The following is a 17,265-nucleotide window of genomic DNA, read 5'->3' as shown; positions in this document are numbered from 1 at the left end:
ACTTAGTATGAATTTATTGATTGCACCCCTGCAGCAATAAAAGGTTTGTAACCCAAATACACTGTAACACAGTAATCAGACTCGATACGCGCAATAAACGGCGAATTGATATCTTTTAGAAGGGCCTGATTTAGAAGAGGGGGTTATGGAAGTAAACTTAAAGAAGCGCTTTGTTAGACTCTCGCGGCTCATAATTGTCCCCGCACCCCATCAAACGTCTTTTGGTGTGTTCGCCTGCCCAGTGTTCTGCGACCTGAAGTGAAACATGACCACTACACGACCGTCAATAAATGATCTGGCCCGAGAGAAAGAAAAGTGTGCAGCACTGGAAAAACCACTCAGCGCGGCCAACCCGGGCAGTGTCCGTTATGAATTAACCTGTCCGTCACAGGACTGTCCATCAGTCATGAATTGACCCGTCCGTCATTGGGCAGATTCAGATTGCCACGTCACTTGGGTCCGACCATCACTCATTCGATCCACTCGCGGTCTGCCCTCTCATTAGATGAACATACCGAGTCTCCCAACAACTAGTCCAGCACAAATCCCCCACTCTTCTTGTTTTATAGAGTAGTAAAGGGCAGCGGCAGAGGCTGGCGAGCATCACTCGCCAGCCGGTTCTAATTTTGCTGGTCTGTGACTGACTCGCCCTCGCATACAAGCAATACCATCAAACTCCAGCAGGCTCCAAGTTGTGTAGAAACCGGCTGGAAAAGCTTTTGCCAGACTCAAATTCGGACACCACAGCTACTTAGCATCAAGTCGAAATAGTGTGCAGCGCACTAGGACTGGCGCCGGCAGGCGTGCCGACAATACTCCAATCCAAGGCCACTTTACACATTGGAATCCCTCCCACCGCCAGGTAACTTCCACGCTGTATTCGGCCATGGGATAGGCTGTTTGTGTTCCGGAAGTGCAAATGCAGTTCGTCAGAGATCAACAACGGACAGCTGGTATTTGGCTGAATTTTATGGATAGTTCGTGTAAGTAGTGACGAAATGACAAACTTCCCTTTAATAATTTTCATTCACGCAGCCATATGGATGTTTTCTGTACAAACTGGTCAGCAGAACACAACTATCTCAGGCCACCAAAACAGTATATTGTCGCTTATGCGATAAGCCAAAATAAGTGGAGTAATATGGGAGTATAAAGTCAGTGCTGTAGGCTGGACTCGAGATTTCAAGTTAAATTCCTGCAAATTCTGGTCCACGTTATTTGCTATGGGCAGCGTTACTCCGTAACATAAAGTATGTGATAGAGTTATACTTATGTGCAGCTAATTGTCTTAGTCTTCATTAGCCAGTAAGGCATTGCAGTGGTTCAGTCCTGGGTGACTATATTCTACCAACAATGTCTAAATACCCATCACCCAAATGTAAAGTTAGAAGTGATTTTGGATTCCCAACGCACAAAAATGTATCCTGGTTCTCAAGAGAAATTGTTCGCAAAGTTTAAGATCCAATTAACAGAGGACCACCAGCATACTTGCCACCCCAATTGATATATGCGGTAGGTTACCGGTTTCAGGCACCTGTACACCCTATAGATTTCGCTTAGTGATTTGCAGATTTTTGCAGTGCTGCAGGATTTTTTTTGTCCACGTGCCAAAGTACAGTGTTTACAAAACAATCAACACGCCATGTGCTTAGCCAACGAGAACCCAGAGGGACATCCTCTTCAGGACTGTTACTACTACTTATTATTATTATTATTAGTATGTGATTTTATATTACGCGGACTTGGCCCAAAGACACTATAGCGGTTTACAAGAGAGCAGGAAGTACATTCTGGTTAACAAACAAAAAGGAACCTATTAGCACCAGGAAAACAAAAGATCAAACAGTTCTTACCAGCAAGGATGCTACAGTTGAAGAAGTACTTACCTAGCTGTCATAAAAACAGCTGCATAGTCCCCGGGGAGCAGAAGAACAGATATTTCGTAACAGGATCGAATATCAAGTCAACAGAGGAAATGGAAACAACGATCCTCACTTTAACCAAAGTCTCTCTCAAATAAGATCATTTTAAGTTGCCTTTGTTTGTGACCAGAGAAGGTCAGGCTGTGCGAAGCGCTGGTGAGAGGGAATTCCAGAGCCATATTGATTGTACTTCCAGAGAATTCTTGTATCATGCAGCGTTCGTACCTGATTGTTGGTGGTTCGAGCAGGAGAGAATCTGCGTTTCTTAATCCCAGTTGAGCTCCAGAGACTGTCAGTTTTTCATTCAGGTAGGAGGGAGTGGAGTTGTGGAGGATTTTATGAGTAATGCATGCAGTCCGATTAGGCTCTTGCGCTGATGGGAAGACAGTGAAGGATATGAAGAATAGGAAAGTGTTGTAGGGAATCAATAAACCATGTAGGATTTTCATATGTAACTTTATTTAGCAGAAAGCTATGGTTGAATTTCTTGTGGCCTGTCACAAAACAGGCAGCTACATGGAACAGTGCTCCCAGGGGAGCTAGATGTGGTTTAGAGTATACAAGCAAACATTTTACAACCTTATAGTGGGAGATTTTGAATAAAATCAATGGATTGTATTTTTTTCCTCCGAAGTACTGAATTAATGTAGGTAGAATTAGCTTTGAAGATATTCGATTTGGAGAGATGATTACACACTCACTTTTGTTTGAAACAGGGCTCCACTTCATGGACCTCACCTGGTTGTGAAAATCTCTGTGTGGAGTGCTGAGCAGAATAAACGGGGGCGGGGCTGCAGAGCAAAGGGGCCCTTCAGCTGCTGGTGAGCTCTACACTGCTGCACACCAGGCCTCTCAGCAGTGAGATGTGAGAAGGGGTACCTGTGTGGACAGTGTCTAAAATGAATGTAGCAAGTTACAACGCGTGCTTTTACCACACGGTAGATAACAAAACATTCATTACAACGACCGCGTTGTTACAACGCATTACATCGCAAGTAGTTTCAACGACTTGCACTAGATGGCGCGCTGGAATTAGGAATAATATAAATTACTATTCCTACTCCAGTTAGCGCAACAGCAGGGAAGGTGTTGGATTTAAAATCCAACACATTCCCTGGTGTCGCACGCCACCTAGCGCAAGTCGTTGAAACATCTTGCGATGTGAAGGCACGTGTGGTAACAACACAGTCATTGTAATGACCGCGTTGTTATGTACCTGTGTGGTATTGCCAGCGTTGTAAACGCTGTCTCCTGTCTAGAATCAATAGACCTGTCAGTATTAAGTGGGGTGAGTTTTTTTATGCCTGTGGAATGTTGTAAAAGTGTACCAGAAAGGCATATTGCTTTGACCACGTACCTGTGCAGGACAGTGTCTAAAATCAATAGGCCTGTCAGCATAGAGTTTATAAAGAGTTGACTCCTCAACACTTTCCTAAAGTGAATCAGTATTGTGCCCATTCCTGATGGACACGGGGAATTAATTCCATATCCTGGGTGTGTAGATGGTTGCCTTTTTTAAATTTTTAAACTTCTTAGACTGGAGTCTGGTGGTGTCCTGGTTTCTTATGTGCCAAAAACCACTGGAGATGTTGAGCTTGTCTGTGAGATATTTGGGGTTGCTGATTGTGATGGCTTTGAAAATGATGCAGCTGTTTTTGAAGATTGTGCGAAGGGGAGCCAGTGGAGTTCTATTAGAATGGAGGTGATGTGATCATATTTCTTCGGGCCCTGAATGAGATGTGCTGCGGTGCGTGCAATGCCTGTAAGGTTGCCAGTGTGTGGTCTGGAAGCCCATAGAGTAGGATGTTACTACTACACAGATACAAGAGTACAAGGGCTTGGACAGCAATTCTGAAGTCGCTTTCTGTAAGAAACAATTTCACTTTCTTAAGATAGCTTGTACCAGGTTGTCATGGTTGTTTCCTATGATCTGATTTATGTAATGTAATTTCTTGTGACCGTATGATCAAGATAAAAGTCGTGATGTAAGTTAATGTGATGTCATCAATATACAAATTAGCTTGTTTGAAATCTGAAATATCATACCCCTTTTTAGTCGTTAAATGTTGGCAAATATGCACCATGGTTCCAGTGCTCTCTGAATGAGGGGTGCTAAATCTAGAACAAGAGGCACCAAAAGCAGCTTTATCTTGTTACAAAATCTAAGTCAGTGTTTCCCAAACTGGGGTCCGAGGACCCCCAGGGGTCCGTGGCACATTCCCAGGGGGTCCGCAGGCAGCAGTTCTAAAAGCACTGCAAAGTTCCTTGTAAAATTAGCAGTTTTCGAGCAACTATAAAAGTGTCAAGAAAATGCCAGTGATTAATGTACCTGCTGGAGAGAGATGAGAGTTTTTTCCAGTGGCAGCTTTGACTTATCTAATGTAACACAGAGGGTTAATATGCCTACTGCAAGGAACGTGTACAATGCATTTTAAAAAACAGTATTTTATGTGCATAGGTCAGTGGGTTACTGATTTTGTCACAGAGATTCTTTTGTCACTGTGCAATTCATAAGGGACAATCGTAATCTAGCACAGTGTCCTATAAACTGTCAAACAGCTGCTTGCAAACTGCATGGTAAAATTTAGCAACATATGTTTATTCCCAGTCTATCATTATACTGATACTGCTATGTTCCCACTTCCTGCACATGAACACTTTTGTAATGCCTTTTTGTCACTTCTATGTGTGCTGCCTAATGCACTTTCTCCAGCCTTTCCCCAAAGAGGGGAAAGGCTGGAGAAAGACTTGTTGTGACTGGTTGTCTAGAAAGGACCAGATCCAGGACCAGGCCGTGCCCTGAATACCCAGGCCTCTTAATCTTTCTAGGAGAATGGAGTGGACAACCGTTTCGAAGGCCGCGGACAGGTCGAGTAGCACAAGCATAACAGCTTTGCCCTGGTTGACAGTCTCGCGGACACTCTCGAATACTTCAAGGGTGGCGGTCTCCATGCTATAGCCCGCTCTAAAGCCGGGTTTTGAGTCATGGAAATTATTCCTAGATTCAAGATGATTGGAAAGTTGCTCTTGGACTATTTGTTCAAGAATTTTCGCCTGTGCTGGAAGCAGAGAGATGGGTCTGGTTTTTGTTTTCAGTGGGGTCGGCATCCAGTTTTTTGAGGATCAGCAAGAGGTGAGCCTGTTTCCACACTGCAGGGAAAACTCCTGCTCTCAGAGGTGTTCCAGATCTGATTCAGCAGCGAGTTAACACAAGGTGCCAAGAGTTTAAAAAACTGGGCCGGGATCGCCCGGCGACCCAGATATGCAAGTTAATTGCTTTCGCAAGGAAGCATCAAGAGAAAGAGGGCGGAATGCGGTCATCACATCATTGTTGTCGAGTGAGACAGTGGGCTCTGAGGTAGTCTCGGTGGAAGTGAAGGTGGTATAGATAGCTTGGATTTTGTCTTGGAAAAAGTCAGACAGTCCCGTACAGAGGGAAGCAGTGGGGAGTACCGTGCTGGCTATGGCAACCGGTTTAGTAAAATATTGGAAAATTTTGAAGTGTTTTTGCTGAATTACCAGCTAATTTGATCTTATTGGAGAAATAGTCCCTCATAGTGTTGCGCTTGTGTTTGTGAAAACTTTTTAAGGCTTTTCTATATGCCAGCTTGGCAGCAGGGTCTCAGAATTGTCTCCGTAAGCTCTCCAATTTTTTACAGCTTATTTTTCTCCCCACGGAGTTCAGGGGAAAACCATGGGGCTGATGGTCTCTTCCTAGTGGAAGTGACTGATCTGAGGGGGGCAACATTGTCTAAAGCCTTAGACAACCAGCTGTTAAAGTTAACTGCATCTTCGTCAGGGTTACCAGTCAAATGGAGCAGTGACTTAGAGAGTGCGGGTGTCATACTATTACTGGTGACATTGCTCAACATTCTCCTTTTCTCTGGTACTTGATGAGGTCTGGAAAGGAGGTAATTCAACTCCAGGCTGAAAGGTATTAAGAAGGGGTCTGACCAAGTGAGCGGTAAGGGGGCGCTATTCTCAAGTTAGCATCATTAGAAAAAAATAAGGTCCAGAGTATGGCCAGCAACATGTGTAGGACCATTGACCGGCTGTGCCAGGTTGAGTCCATCTAAAGGTTCGGCCAATTGACTAGCTTTGTGCAATTATTATTGTCCATATAGACGTTAAAATCACCTAGAAGCGTGAACCTTGCGTGCAAGCGCGAAAGGTCAGCTGCTATATCCTATAGTTCTGGCAGGTGGCACGCTGGGGAGTTCGGGGGTCTATAATCTAAGATGGCAGCCATCGAGAGCCTGCTGCGATCTTAACGCAGAAGAACATATCTTCAAGGGGCCCCGTTTTTTAAATCTTTCTGTGTGAAATTTCCGAGCCTTCTCTAAGAATCACAACCAACCCCTCCCCTGCCCCTCCCAATTTGGTTGCCAACCCTATTGACCCCAATCAGCCGATATCCAGCTGGGATGGCTAGAGTGAGGTCCGGTTTGGAGCTTTCTCTAAGCCATGTTTCGGTGAGAACCATTAAATCCCACAAGTGTGCCTCCAAGGACAGCCAGATATCATCAGAGTGTCTAGGGAGGGATCTGCAGTGAATCAAGCAGGCCCTTAAGGGGGGGAAGTGGGTCCAGGTCCGATTGGTGAGGGCGGGGTATGTGGAGGGTGTGTCTTTGAGACGCACGGAACCTGGCATAAGAGAGTATGAGCAGATGCTGCAGTCTGTTTGGTGGTTCGACCCCATGCAGTCTAGTTTGAGATTGTAATCACAGTCCCTGATTTTCATGCTTAGTAGTTGATCCCTGGACCAACAGAATCGTCCTCCAGACGCATTAACAAAGACCTTTGCATTAACAAAGCAAAGGTCTGAGCCACCCATGGAGGTCTGAGGGAACCCATTGCTCCATGCTGTGTGCTGTGATGGATGTAATCAAAATATGAGTGACATTTAAACAGACCAGTGGTTGAAGAAAGAGGGCAACCCAAAGCTCCTCAACACATGAATGTGCAATTTCTTTTATTATGAAGTGTTTTTATGTAGACCCGCTTCCCCTACGCACTCTACTCCCAAAGGGCCTGCATCTGGATCATACGGATATTCAAACCCTCTAGACCCCCCAGTTTTGTGTGGAGGAAGATCATCCAACTGCTTTGGGGCTTTCTCTATTATCCGGCTCTGCCACTGGCAGATAACCAATGGATTGCAATCACACCGGAGAAGTTGATCACGCGCGTATTGACTAGGTATGATTTATAAACATTTGGGGGCCTGTTCGCCGATGGACACACCCTCTCGCATGCTGCTGATGCTTGGTTTGCCAACGTCGCCTACATGGACCTCTTTTTCTTAACGCGCATACACAACGCAATGGGGACCCAGATACCTTCCTATCCATTGGCCCTGCAAGAGTTCACCTACTTAGTGATAACTGACAGCGAGGGGAGCAACCTAGTCTCCAACCTCTACTGCGCCTGCATTGACCTTTTACCCCTGAGGTAAGAACAGGAACTGGGACGCCCCCGACTGATGCTATCTGGCATTACTACTGCAGCCAAACTCTGCTTGTCTCAGTGAACCACAGACACTAACGTATGCACTAGAACTACCTGCGTAGAGCATACACACTTCACCCAGCGTGCTGCTGTGGATGTACCTGTTGAGATCTGCCAATTGCTTTAAGTGTCATGCTGACAATGCTGACTTTGCACATCTGACATGGACATGCAGTCATATAGGGGGAATTCTGGCGCAATGTATTTTCCTAGCTCTCCCTATGATAGGTTACACCTTAGAACCAGACCCACTCTTGGCTCTGCTCGGCTATGTGAAGGCTGTCTCTAAAGCAGGAGCCAGACCCACTTGCGGCCCTGCTCGGCTATGTGAAGGATGTCTCTAAACCAGGAACCAGACCCACTTCTGGCTCTGCTCGGCTGTGTGAAGGATGGCTCTAAAGCAAGAACCAAACCCACTCTTGGCTCTGCTCGGCTGTGTGAAGGATGTCTCTAAGGCAGGAACCAGACCCACTTGTGGCTCTGCATGGCTGTGTGAAGGATGTCTCTAAAGCAGTAACCAGACACCCTCGTGGCTCTGCACGGCTATGTGAAGGATGTCTGTAAAGCAGAAACCAGACCAACTCATGGCTCTGCTCAGCTATGTGAAGGATGTCTCTAAAGAAGGAACCAGACCTACTCCTGGCCCTGTTCGGCTATGTGAAGATGTCGCTAAAGCAGGGACCAGACCCACTCTTGGCTCTGCATGGCTATATGAAAGATGTTTCTAAAGATGGAACCAGACCCACTCATGGCTCTGCACGGCTATGTGAAGTATGTACGGGCCAAGAGTGGAACCAGACCCACTCTTGGCCCTGCACGGCTATATGAAGGATGTCTCTAAAGCAGGAACCACAACCACTCGCGGCCCAGCTCGGCTAAGTGAAGGATGTCTCTAAAGCAGGAACCAGGCCCGCTTGTGGCTCTGCTCGGCTGTGTGAAGGATGTCTCTAAAGCTGGAACCAGACCCACTCGCGTCCCTGCTCGGCTATGTGAAGGATGTCTCTAAAGCAGGGACCAGACCCACACTTGTCCCTGCTCGGCTATGTGAAGGATGTCTCTAAAGCTGGGACCAGACCCACTATTGGCTCTGCTCAGCTATGTGAAGGATGTCTCTAAAGCAGGGACCAGACCCACTCTTGGCACTGCTTGGCTATGTGAAGGATGTCTACAAAGCAGAAACCAGACCCACCTCTTGGCCCTGCTCGGCTATTTGAAGGATGTCTCTAAAGCAGGGACCAGACCCACTCTTGGCCCTGCTCGGCTATGTGAAGGATGTCTCTAAAGCAGGGACCCGACCCACACTTGGCCCTGCTCGGCTATGTGAAGGATGTCTCTAAAGCAGGGACCCGACCCACTCTTGGCTTTGCTCGGCTATATGAAGGATGTCTCTAAAGCAGGAACCAGGCCTACTCTTGGCTCGGCTGTGTGAAGGATGTCTCTATAGCAGGAACCAGACCCACTCGTGGCTTTGTTAAGGATGTCTCTAAAGCAGGGACCAGACCCACTCTTGGCTCTGCACGGCTATGTGAAGGATGTCTCTAAGGCAGGGATCAGACCCACTTGTGGCTCTGCTCGGCTGTGTGAAGGATGTCTCTAAAGCTGGACCCAGACCCACTCGTGGCTCAGCTCGGTTATGAGAAGGATGTCTCTAATGCAGGAACCAGACCCACTCTTGGCTCGGCTCGGTTATGTGAAGGATGTATGTCTCTAAAGCAGGGATCAGACCCACTCTTGGCTGTGCTCGGCTTTGTTAAGGATGTCTCTAAAGCAGGGACCAGACCCACACTTGGCCCTGCTCGGCTATGTGAAGGATGTCTCTAAAGCAGGGACCAGACCCACTCTTGGCTTTGCTCAGCTATGTGAAGGATGTCTCTAAAGCAGGGACCAGACCCACTCTTGGCCCTGCATGGCTATGTGAAGGATGCCTCTAAAGCAGGAAGTAGACCCACTCGTGGCTCGGCTATGAGAAGGATGTCTCTAATGCAGAAACCAGACCCACTCTTGGCCAGGTTATGTGAAGGATATCTCTAAAGCAGGAACCAGACCCACTTGTGGCTCTGCACGGCTCTGTGAAGGATGTCTCTAAAGCAGGGACCAGACCCACTCTTGGCTCTGCTCGGCTATGTGAAGGCTGTCTCTAAAGCAGGAACCAGACCCACTCGTGGCTCTGCACGGCTATGTGAAGGATGTCTCTAAAGCAGGGACCAGACCCACTCTTGGCCCTGCATGGCTATGTGAAGGATGCCTCTAAAGCAGGAAGTAGACCCGCTCGTGGCTCGGCTATGTGAAGGATGTCTCTAAAGCAGGGACCAGACCCACTCTTGGCTTTGCTCGGCTATATGAAGGATGTCTCTAAAGCAGGAACCAGGCCTACTCTTGGCTCGGCTGTGTGAAGGATGTCTCTATAGCAGGAACCAGACCCACTTGTGGCTCTGCTCGGCTGTGTGAAGGATGTCTCTATAGCTGGAACCAGACCCACTCGTGGCTCAGCTCTGTTATGAGAAGGATGTCTCTAATGCAGGAACCAGACCCACTCTTGGCTCGGCTCGGTTATGTGAAGGATGTATGTCTCTAAAGCAGGGATCAGACCCACTCTAGGCTGTGCTCGGCTTTGATAAGGATGTCTCTAAAGCAGGGACCAGACCCACTCGTGGCTCAGCTCGGTTCTGAGAAGGATGTCTCTAAAGCAGGGACCAGACCCACTCTTGGCTTTGCTCGGCTATATGAAGGATGTCTCTAAAGCAGGAACCAGGCCTACTCTTGGCTCGGCCAGTTTTGTGTGGAGGAAGATCATCCAACTGCTTTGGGGCTTTCTCTATTATCCGGCTCTGCCACTGGCAGATAACCAATGGATTGCAATCACACAGGAGAAGTTGATCACGCGCGTATTGACTAGGTATGATTTATAAACATTTGGGGGCCTGTTCGCCGATGGACACACCCTCTCGCATGCTGCTGATGCTTGGTTTGCCAACGTCGCCTACATGGACCTCTTTTTCTTATCGCGCATACACAACGCAATGGGGACCCAGATACCTTCCTCTCCATTGACCCTGCAAGAGTTCACCTACTTAGTGATAACTGACAGCGAGGGGAGCAACCTAGTCTCCAACCTCTACTGCGCCTGCATTGACCTTTTACCCCTGAGGTAAGAACAGGAACTGGGACGCCCCCGACTGATGCTATCTGGCATTACTACTGCAGCCAAACTCTGCTCGTCTCAGTGAACCACAGACACTAACGTATGCACTAGAACTACCTCCGTAGAGCATACACACTTCACCCAGCGTGCTGCTGTGGATGTACCTGTTGAGATCTGCCAATTGCTTTAAGTGTCATGCTGACAATGCTGACTTTGCACATCTGACATGGACATGCAGTCATATAGGGGGAATTCTGGTGCAATGTATTTTCCCAGCTCTCCCTATGATAGGTTACACCTTAGAACCAGACCCACTCTTGGCTCTGCTCGGCTATGTGAAGGCTGTCTCTAAAGCAGGAGCCAGACCCACTCGCGGCCCTGCTCGGCTATGTAAAGGATGTCTCTAAACCAGGAACCAGACCCACTTCTGGCTCTGCTCGGCTGTGTGAATGATGGCTCTAAAGCAAGAACCAGACCCACTCGTGGCTCTGCACGGCTCTGGGAAGGATGTCTCTAAAGCAGGGACCAGACCCACTCTTGGCTCTGCTCGGCTATGTGAAGGCTGTCTCTAAAGCAGGAACCAGACCCACTCGTGGCTCTGCACGGCTATGTGAAGGATGTCTCTAAAGCAGGGACCAGACCCACTCTTGGCCCTGCATGGCTATGTGAAGGATGCCTCTAAAGCAGGAAGTAGACCCACTCGTGGCTCGGCTATGTGAAGGATGTCTCTAAAGCAGGGACCAGACCCACTCTTGGCTTTGCTCGCCTATATGAAGGATGTCTCTAAAGCAGGAACCAGGCCTACTCTTGGCTCGGCTGTGTCAAGGATGTCTCTATAGCAGGAACCAGACCCACTTGTGGCTCTGCTCGGCTGTGTGAAGGATGTCTCTATAGCTGGAACCAGACCCATTCGTGGCTCAGCTCGGTTATGAGAAGGATGTCTCCAATGCAGGAACCAGACCCACTCTTGGCTCGGTTATGTGAAGGATGTATGTCTCTATAGCAGGGATCAGACCCACTCTAGGCTGTGCTCGGCTTTGATAAGGATGTCTCTAAAGCAGGGACCAGACCCACTCGTGGCTCAGCTCGGTTATGAGAAGGATGTCTTTAAAGCAGGGACCAGACCCACTCTTGGCTTTGCTCGGCTATATGAAGGATGTCTCTAAAGCAGGAACCAGGCCTACTCTTGGCTCGGCTGTGTGAAGGATGTCTCTATAGCAGGAACCAGACCCACTTGTGGCTCTGCTCGGCTGTGTGAAGGATGTCTCTATAGCTGGAACCAGACCCACTCGTGGCTCAGCTCGGTTATGAGAAGGATGTCTCTGTAGCAGGAACCAGACCCACTCGTGGCTTTGTGAAGAATGTCTCTAAAGCAGGGACCAGACCCACTCTTGGCTCTGCACGGCTATGTGAAGGATGTCTCTAAAGCAGGGACCAGACCTACTCTTGGCTTGCTTGGCTATGTGAAGGATGTCTTTAAAGCTGGGACCAGACCCACTCTTGGCTCTCCTCGGCTATCTGAAAGATGACTGTAAAGATGGAACCAGACCCACTCGTGGCTCTGCTCAGCTCGGCTATGTGAAGGATGTCTCTAAAGAAGGAACCAGACCAACTCGTAACCCTGCTCAGATATATGAAGGATGTCTCTAAAGCAGGAACCAGACCCACTCTTGGCCCTGCTCGGCTATGTGAAGGATGTCTCTAAAGCAGGGACCAGACCCACTCTTGACCCTGCTCGGCTATGTGAAGGATGTCTCTAAAGCAGGAACCAGACCCACTCTTGGCCCTGCTCGGCTATGTGAAGGATGTCTCTAAAGCAGGAATCAGTCCCACTCTTGGCCCTGCTCGGCTATGTGAAGGATGTCTCTAAAGCAGGAACCAGACCCACTCTTTGCCCTGCTCGGCTATGTGAAGGATGTCTCTAAAGCAGGGACCAGGCCCACTCTTGGCTCTGCTCGGCTATGTGAAGGATCTCTAAAGCAGGAACCAGACCCACTTGTGGCTCTGCTCGGCTGTGCGAAGGATTTCTCTAATGCCGGAACCAGACCCACTCGTGGCTCGGCTCGGCTATGAGAAGGATTTCTCTAATGCAGAATCCAGACCCACTCTTGGCTCAGCTCGGTTATGTGTAGGATGTCTCTGAAGCAGGAACCAGACCCACTCGTGGCTCTGCACGGCTCTGTGAAGGATGTCTCTAAAGCAGGAACCAGACCCACTCTTGGCTCTGCACAGCTATGTGAAGGATGTCTCTAAAGCAGGGACCAGACCCACTCCTGGCTCTGTACGGCTATGTGAAGGATGTCTCTAAAGATTGAACCAGACCCACTCATAAAGATGAACCAGACCCACTCATGTCTCTGCACGGCTATGTGAAGGATGTCTCTAATGCAGGAACCAGACCCACTCTTGGCTATGGTCAGCTCAGCTCAGCTATGTGAAGGATGTCTTTAAAGAAGGAACCAGATACACTCTTGGCTCGGCTATGTGAAGGATGTCAGGGCCAAGAGTGGAACCAGACCCACTCTTGGCCCTGCACGGCTATGTGAAGGATGTCTCTAAAGCAGGAATCGGACCCACTCGCGGCCCTGCCCGGCTGTGTGAAGGATGTCTCTAAAGCAGGAGCAAGACCCACTCGCGGCCCTGTCCGGCTATGTGAAGAATGTCTCCAATGCAGGAACCAGACCCACTCTTGGCTCGGCTCGGTTATGTGAAGGATGTATGTCTCTAAAGCAGGGATCAGACCCACTCTAGGCTGTGCTCGGCTTTGATAAGGATGTCTCTAAAGCAGGGACCAGACCCACTCGTGGCTCAGCTCGGTTATGAGTAGGATGTCTTTAAAGCAGGGACCAGACCCACTCTTGGCTTTGCTCGGCTATATGAAGGATGTCTCTAAAGCAGGAACCAGGCCTACTCTTGGCTCGGCTGTGTGAAGGATGTCTCTATAGCAGGAACCAGACCCACTTGTGGCTCTGCTCGGCTGTGTGAAGGATGTCTCTATAGCTGGAACCAGACCCACTCGTGGCTCAGCTCGGTTATGAGAAGGATGTCTCTGTAGCAGGAACCAGACCCACTCGTGGCTTTGTGAAGAATGTCTCTAAAGCAGGGACCAGACCCACTCTTGGCTCTGCACGGCTATGTGAAGGATGTCTCTAAAGCAGGGACCAGACCTACTCTTGGCTTGCTTGGCTATGTGAAGGATGTCTTTAAAGCTGGGACCAGACCCACTCTTGGCTCTCCTCGGCTATCTGAAAGATGTCTGTAAAGATGGAACCAGACCCACTCGTGGCTCTGCTCAGCTCGGCTATGTGAAGGATGTCTCTAAAGAAGGAACCAGACCAACTCGTAACCCTGCTCAGATATATGAAGGATGTCTCTAAAGCAGGAACCAGACCCACTCTTGGCCCTGCTCGGCTATGTGAAGGATGTCTCTAAAGCAGGGACCAGACCCACTCTTGACCCTGCTCGGCTATGTGAAGGATGTCTCTAAAGCAGGAACCAGACCCACTCTTGGCCCTGCTCGGCTATGTGAAGGATGTCTCTAAAGCAGGAATCAGTCCCACTCTTGGCCCTGCTCGGCTATGTGAAGGATGTCTCTAAAGCAGGAACCAGACCCATTCTTTGCCCTGCTCGGCTATGTGAAGGATGTCTCTAAAGCAGGAACCAGACCCACTCTTGGCTCTGCACAGCTATGTGAAGGATGTCTCTAAAGCAGGGACCAGACCCACTCTTGGCCGTACTGTACTATGTGAAGGATGTCTCTAAAGCAGGAACCAGACCTACTCCTGGCCCTGCTCAGCTATGTGTAGATGTTGCTAAAGTAGGGACCAGACCCACTCCTGGCTCTGCACGGCTATGTGAAGGATGTCTCTAAAGATTGAACCAGACCCACTCATAAAGATTGAACCAGACCCACTCATGTCTCTGCACGGCTATGTGAAGGATGTCTCTAATGCAGGAACCAGACCCACTCTTGGCTATGGTCAGCTCAGCTCAGCTTTGTGAAGGATGTCTTTAAAGAAGGAACCAGATACACTCTTGGCTTGGCTATGTGAAGGATGTCAGGGCCAAGAGTGGAACCAGACCCACTCTTGGCCCTGCACGGCTATGTGAAGGATGTCTCTAAAGCAGGAATCAAAGACCCACTCGCTGCCCTGCTCGGCTGTGTGAAGAATGTCTCTAAAGCAGGAGCAAGACCCACTCGCAGCCCTGTCCGGCTATGTGAAGGATGTCTCTAAAGCAGGAACCAGTCCCACTTGTGGCTCTGCTCGACTGTGTGAAGGATGTCTCTAAAGCAGGAACCAGACACACTTGTGGCTCTGCACGGCTGTGTCAAGGATGTCTCTAAAGCAGGGACCAGACCCACTCTTGGCCCTGCTCGGCTATGTGAAGGATGTCTCTAGAGCAGGGACCAGACCCACTCTTGGCCCTGCACGGCTATGTGAAGGATGTCTCTAAAGCAGGGACCAGACCCACCCTTGGCCCTGCTCGGCTATGTGAAGGATGTCTGTAAAGCAGGGACCCGACCCACACTTGGCCCTGCTCGGCTGTGTGAAGGATGTCTCTAAAGCAGGGACCAGACCCACTCTTGGCTTTGCTCGGCTATATGAAGGATATCTCTAAAGCAGGAACCAGGCCTACTCTTGGCTCGGCTGTGTGAAGGATGTCTCTATAGCAGGAACCAGACCCACTCTTTGCCCTGCTCGGCTATGTGAAGGATGTCTCTAAAGCAGGGATCAGACCCACTCTTGGCTCTGCACGGCTATGTGAAGGATGTCTCTAAAGCAGGGACCAGACCCACTTGTGGCTCTGCTCGGCCGTGTGAAGGATGTCTCTAAAGCTGGAACCAGACCCACTCGTGGCTCAGCTCGGTTATGAGAAGGATGTCTCTAATGCAGGAACCAGACCCACTCTTGGCTCGGCTCGGTTATGTGAAGGATGTATGTCTCTAAAGCAGGGATCAGACCCACTCTTGGCTGTGCTCGGCTTTGTTAAGGATGTCTCTAAAGCAGGGAGCACACCCACTCTTGGCTTTGCTCGGCTATGTGAAGGATGTCTCTAAAGCAGGAACCAGGCCTACTCTTGGCTCGGCTTTGTGAAGGATGTCTCTGTAGCAGGAACCAGACCCACTCGTGGCTTTGTGAAGGATGTCTCTAAAGAAGGAACCAGACTAACTCGTAACCCTGCTCAGCTATATGATGGATGTTTCTAAAGCAGGAATCAGACCCACTCTTGGCCCTGAAGGGCTATGTGAAGGATGTCTCTAAAGCAGGGACCAGACCCACTCTTGGCTCTGCTCGGCTATGTGAAGGATGTCTCTAAAGCAGGGACCAGACCCACACTTGACCCTGCTCGGCTATGTGAAGGATGTCTCTAAAGCAGGAATCAGACCCACTCTTGGCCCTGCTCGACTATGTGAAGGATGTCTCTAAAGCAGGAACCAGACCCACTCTTGGCCCTGCTCGACTATGTGAAGGATGTCTCTAAAGCAGGAACCAGACCCACTCTTGGCCCTGCTCGGCTATGTGAAGGATGTCTCTAAAGCAGGAAGCAGGCCCACTCTTTGCCCTGCTCGGCTATGTGAAGGATGTCTCTAAAGCAGGGACCAGACCCACTCTTTGCCGTGCTTGGCTATGTAAAGGATGTCTCTAAAGCAGGGACCAGACCCACTCTTGGCTCTGCTCGGCTATGTGAAGGATCTCTAAAGCAGGAACCAGACCCACTCGTGGCTCTGCTCGGCTGTGCAAAGGATTTCTCTAATGCAGGATCCAGACCCACTCTTGGCTCAGCTCGGTTATGTGTAGAATGTCTCTGAAGCAGGAACCAGACCCACTCGTGGCTCTGCACGGCTCTGTGAAGGATGTCTCTAAAGCAGGAACCAGACCCACTCTTGGCCCTGCACGGCTATATGAAGGATGTCTCTAAAGCAGGGACCAGACCCACTCACGGCCCTGCTCGGCTGTGTGAAGGATGTCTCTAAAGCAGGAACCAGACCCACTTGTGGCTCTGCTCTGCTGTGTGAAGGATGTCTCTAAAGCAGGAACCAGACCCACTCTTGGCCCTGCTCGGCTATGTGAAGGATGTCTCTAAAGCAGGGACCAGACCCACACTTGGCACTGCTCGGCTATGTGAAGGATGTCTCTAAAGCAGGGACCAGACCCACTCTTGGCTCTGCTTGGCTATGTGAAGGATGTCTCTAAAGCAGTGACCAGACCCACTCTTGGCTCTGCTCTGCTATGTGAAGGATGTCTCTAAAGCAGGAACCAGACCCTCTCTTGACCCTGCTCGGCTATGTGAAGGATGTCTCTAAAGCTGGAACCAGACCCACTCGTGGCTCAGCTTGGTTATGAGAAGGATGTCTCTAACACAGGGACCAGACCCATTCTTGTCCCTGCACAGCTGTGTGAAGGATGTATGTCTCTAAAGTAGGGATCAGACCCACTCTTGGCTCTGCTCGGCTTTGTGAAGGATGTCTCTAAAGCAGGGACCAGACCCACTCTTTGCCCTGCTCTGCGAAGGATGTCTCTAAAGCAGGGACCAGACCCACTCTTGGCCCTGCTCGGCTTTGTGAAGGATGTCTCTAAAGCAGGGACCAGACCCACTATTGGCCATGCTTGGCTATGTGAAGGATGTCTGTAAAGCAGGGACCAGACCCACTCTTGGCCCTGCTCGGCTATGTGAAGGATGTCTCTAAAG

The 17,265-nt window shown here is 49.4% G+C and overlaps 1 protein-coding gene across 4 annotated transcripts in view; it reads left to right on the top strand.

Annotated features, from left to right (window-relative positions):
- Positions 1-894: 894 nt before the first annotated feature.
- Positions 895-17,265, top strand: part of N4BP2 (NEDD4 binding protein 2) — a 1,530,410-nt gene continuing 1,514,039 nt past the window's right edge. For 2 of the 4 annotated variants that reach the window (XM_085642232.1, XM_085642235.1), the window contains exon 1: positions 895-983. The gene's annotated coding sequence lies outside the window, so the exon portion shown is untranslated. Of the gene's footprint in view, positions 984-1,330; positions 2,231-17,265 lie in introns of those variants that run through there. The other 2 variants (XM_085642233.1, XM_085642234.1) reach the window with 2 other exon arrangements.

Source organism: Triturus cristatus, chromosome 2_2 (genome assembly GCF_964204655.1).
Source record: "Triturus cristatus chromosome 2_2, aTriCri1.1, whole genome shotgun sequence".
Classification (NCBI taxonomy): Eukaryota; Metazoa; Chordata; class Amphibia; order Caudata; family Salamandridae; genus Triturus; species Triturus cristatus.
The sequence above is the reverse complement of the archived record's forward strand: the minus strand, read 5'-3'. Positions and strand labels throughout refer to the sequence as shown.